The 4,696-nt window shown below is 43.6% G+C and overlaps 2 non-coding genes across 2 annotated transcripts; both read right to left on the reverse strand.

The window, feature by feature from the left end:
* Positions 1 to 822: 822 nt before the first annotated feature.
* On the reverse strand, positions 823 to 984 carry LOC120368382 (U1 spliceosomal RNA). Its single transcript, XR_005582536.1, has one exon. It is a non-coding gene; the product is annotated as a U1 spliceosomal RNA (small nuclear RNA).
* Positions 985 to 3,980: 2,996 nt separating this feature from the next.
* LOC120368381 (U1 spliceosomal RNA) lies at positions 3,981 to 4,149 on the reverse strand. The gene has a single exon (XR_005582535.1). It is a non-coding gene; the product is annotated as a U1 spliceosomal RNA (small nuclear RNA).
* Between the last annotated feature and the right edge of the window lie 547 nt (positions 4,150 to 4,696).

Here is a 4,696-nt window from a genome sequence, read left to right on the forward strand (position 1 = left end):
CACTTATTCCAGTTTCTTGTCGAAACCATCCCTATAATATCCAGTTTTGATTTCTATAGAATGGATAAATAAAGACAGAACATAAAAGATCTTTTCTTTTTTTTTTTTTTTTTTTTTTTTGAGAGGGAGTTTTGCTCTTGTCACCCAGGCTGGTGTGCAATGGTGAAAGATCTCAGCTCACTGCACAACCTCTGCCTCCTGGGTTGAGGAGACTTTCCTGCCTCAGCCTCCTGAATAGCTGGGATTACAGATGCACACCATCATGCCTGGCAAATTTTTACATTTTTAGTAGAAACGGGGTTTCACCATGTTGGCCTGTCTGATCTCAAACTCTTGACCTTAAGGTTATCTGCCTCCCTTGGCTTTCCAAAGTGCTGGGATTACTGGCGTGAGCCACAGCGCCAGGCTCAGAATGTAAAAGAATGTTAAGGACACTTAATACAACCTCCTAGATCAGGTGCAAATATTTCCAGGCCGGGCCAGGTGTGGTGGCTCATACCTGTAATCCCAACACTTTGAGAGGCTGACAGGAGGATTATTTGAGGTGAAGAGTTTTACACCAGCCTTGTCAACAAAGCAAGATCCCGATCTTTATTTTTAAAGTAAAAAATTCCCAGCCTTCTTTTTTTTTTTTTTTTTTTTTTTTTTAATATGGAGTTTGACTCTGTCACCCAGGCTGGAGTATAGTGGCATGATCTCAGCACACTGCAACTTCTGCCTCCGGGTTCAAGCAAGTCTCCTCACTCAGCCTCCCAAGTAGTTGGAACTACAGATGTATACCACCACACCTGTCTAATTTATTTATTTATTTTTATTTTTTATCAGGAGAAAGCACAAACACAGTCCCCCACTACCACAAATTTTGCAGTCCAGTTTCCCACATCTGGGGACATTGCAGGGGTCAGCACATCTGGAGTGCAATGGATGAGCCTCACCCTGGGAAAACCACCTTCATGATCCTGGTATCTCCCCGCCAGTAATTTTTGTGTTTTTAGTAGAGATAGGGTTTCACCATGTTGACCAGTCTGATCTCAAATTCCTGAAATCAGCTTAACCACCCACCTCGGCCTCCCAAAGTGCTGGGATTACAGGAACATGCCACCTGGCCCACCCTGACATATATCTGTTTTTCTTTTTCTTTTTTTTTTTTTTTTGAGACGGAGTTTTGCTCTTGTTACCGAGGCTGGAGTGCAATGGCGCGATCTCGGCTCACCGCAACCTCCGCCTCCTGGGTTCAGGCAATTCTCCTGCCTCAGCCACCCGAGTAGCTGGGATTACAGGCATGTGCCACCATACCCAGCTAATTTTTTTTGCATTTTTAGTAGAGACGGGGTTTCACCATGTTGACCAGGATGGTCTCGATCTCTTGACCTCGTGATCCACCCGCCTCGGCCTCCCAAAGTGCTGGGATTACAGGCTTGAGCCACCGCGCCCGGCTACATATATCTGTTTTTCAAAGCTATTCACTCTTGGCATTATTTATTGGAGACAGGGTGTCACTCTGCGGCCCAGGCTAGAGTGCAGTGGCACAATCACAGCTTACTGCAAACTCCGCTTTCTGGGTTCAAGTGATTCTAGGACCTCAGCCTCCTGAGTAACTGGGATTACAGGAGCACCTGGGTAATTTTTGCAGTTTTTTTTTTTTTTTTTTTTTTAGTAGATACCAGGTTTCTCTGTGTTAGCCAGGCTGGCTTCAACCTCCTGATCTCAAGTGATCCACCTATCTCAGCCTCCCAAAGTCCTGGGGCTACGGGCATGAGCCACCCTGCCCAGTCCATTCCTGCTATTATTTAAACAGTATTTTTTTAAATTGTCAAACAATTTACATTTGGAATCGGTATTTAGTTTTACTTATAGTATAGCTTTCTGCTGTTCTTTATCAGGGAGTAGATTTCCCAAGTGTTCCTCAGAGACAATTGGCAACCATGGCTTAGACTGCCTGTGGGATTGGTGCTGGATGGGCTGGGAATAGGCATTGTCTGAATTAGATATTGGAGCTGATGACCTCTCACCCCAGGCACCTTCTATTAAAATGACCACAGTTAGTGAGATAGAGATAACTGCTGTGAAATCTCTATCCTTCTTTTCACCTAAATGTATTATCAGTATTTTAGTATATCAGTCATTTTTTTCTACCGTGTTTTGTTATTTTTTTATTTTTTGAGACAGGATCTTACTCTGTCACCCAGGCTGGAGTGCAGTGGCATAATCATAGCTCACTGCAGCCTGGAGCTCCTGGGCTCAAATGATCCTCCCACTTCAGCCTCCCAAGTAGCTGGGACCACAGGTGCATGCTGCCATGATCAGCTAATTTACTTAAAATTGTTTTGTAGAGGCAGGATCTATGTCACCTAGGCTGGTCTCAAACTCTTGGGCTCATGTAATTCTTCTAATGTGGCCTGCCAAAGTGCTGGGGTTGCAGATGTGAGCCACTGTGCCTGGCCTTGTACCATGTTTTTAGAAGCCATATATATTTATTTTATATGTTAGGGAATCACAGATGTTTAGTTATTGAAGAAGTGAGTTAATGTGGAAAATAATAAAATATGATATATGCCTAAACACTTTATTTTAAATTTAAACAACTGTATATATACATATTTTTATGTAAAAAATATATAAAATATATATTTTATATATATTTTGAGATGAAGTCTCACTCTGTCACCCAGGCTGGAGTGCAGGGGCGAAATCTCAGCTCACTGCAACCTCCACTTCACAGGTTCAAGTGATTCTCCTTTCTCACCCTCCTGAGTAGCTGGTACTACAGGGCCTGCCACCACACCCGGCTAATTTTTGTGTTTTTAGTAGAGACAGGGTTTCACCATATTGGCCAGAGTGGTCTCGAACTCTTGGCCTCATGATCTGCCCACCTCGGACACTCTACGTTCGGGGATTAAAGAAGTGAGCCGCCATGCCCAACCCTAAACAACAGCATATTCACTTTGCAATTTTTAAAAATTTTTTATTTATTTATTTATTTATTTATTAAGATAGAGTCTTACGGTGTGGTTTAGGCTGGAGTGAATGAAGTGCAGTGGTGCAGTCTCGGGTGAATGTGTCATCAACCTCCTGGGGTGGAATGATCCTCCTATCTCAGCCTCCCTACCAGATGAGACTACAGGTGTGAGCCACATTGCTTTGTCTCACTTTGCAATCTTTTGGCTACAAGTGTAAAGCCCATTCTTGGAGAGAGGGTCCACTCATTCCGGTTTATTGTCTAAACCATCCTTCTATAGAATGGATGAATGAAGACAGAATGTAAAAGACGTTTTTTTTGTTTGTTTGTTTTGAGATTGAGTTTTGCTCTTGTTGCTCAGGCTGTAGTGCAATGATGAGAGATCTCGGCTAACTGCACAACCTCTGCCTCTTGGGTTCAAGGGATTTTCCTGCCTCAGCCTCCTGAGTAGCTGGGATTACAGATGCACACCACCATGCCTGGCAAATACTTGTATTTTTACTAGAAACAGGGTTTCGCCATGTTAGCCAGGCTGGTCTCAAACTCTTAACTGTAGGTAATTTGCCTCCCTTGTCTTTCTGAAGTACTGGGATTACTGGCATGAGCCACAGCACCGGACTCAGAATGTAAAAGAACTTTAAAGACACTTAATACAATCTCCTAGATCAGGTGCAAATATTTCCAGGATAGGCCATGTGTGGTGGCTCATACCTGTAATCCCAACACTTTGGGAGGCTGACAGGAGGATCATCTGAGGCAAGGAGTTGGACACCAGCCTGGTCAAAAAAGCAAGATGCCCATCTTTATTTTGAACAAAAGAAAAATTTCCAGCCTTTTTTTTTTTTTTTTTTTTTTGATACGGAGTCTTGCTCTGTCACCCAGGCTGGAGTGCAGTGGTGTAATCTCAGCTCACTTCAACTTCTGCCTCTGAGTTCAAGCAAATCTCCTCACTCAGCCTCCCAAGTAGTTGGAATTACAGGCATTTACCACATCTGGCTAATTTTTTTTATTTATTTTTTATCAGGGGAATGCACAAACACAGTCCCCCACTACCACAAGCTTTGCAGTTCAGTTTACCACATTTGGGGAAATCACAGGGGTCAGCACATCCGGCATCTGGAGTGCAATGGATGAGCCTTGCCCTGGGAAAACCACCTTCATGATCATGGTATCTCCCCGCCAGTAATTTTTGTGTTTTTAGTAGAGACGGGGTTTCATCATGTTGACCAGGCTGGTCTCAAATTCCTGACATCAGCTTAACCACCCACCTTGGCCTCTCAAAATGCTGGGATTACAGGCACTAGTCACCTGGCCCACCCTGACATATATCTGTTTTTCAAAGCTCTTCACTCTTGGTATTATTTATTTATTTATTTACTGGAGACAGGGTGTCACTCTGCGGCCCAGGCTAGAGTGCAGTGGCACAATCACAGCTTACTGCAAACTCCGCTTTCTGGGTTCAAGTGATTCTCAGGCCTCAGCCTCCTGAGTAACTGGGATTACAGGTGCACTCAGGTAATTTTTGTAGTTTTTTTAGTAGAGACCGGGTTTCTCCATGTTAGCCAGGCTGGCCTCAACCTCCTGATCTCAAGTGATCCGCCCATCTTGGCCTCCCAAAGTCCTGGGGCTGCAGACATGAGCCAACCTGCCCAGCCCATTCATGCTATTATTTAAATTGTATTTTTTTAATTGTCAAACAATTTACATTTGGAAATGATATTTAGTTTTACTTGCAGT

The sequence above is a fragment of the Saimiri boliviensis genome, chromosome 9 (genome assembly GCF_048565385.1).
Source record: "Saimiri boliviensis isolate mSaiBol1 chromosome 9, mSaiBol1.pri, whole genome shotgun sequence".
Lineage (NCBI taxonomy): Eukaryota > Metazoa > Chordata > Mammalia > Primates > Cebidae > Saimiri > Saimiri boliviensis.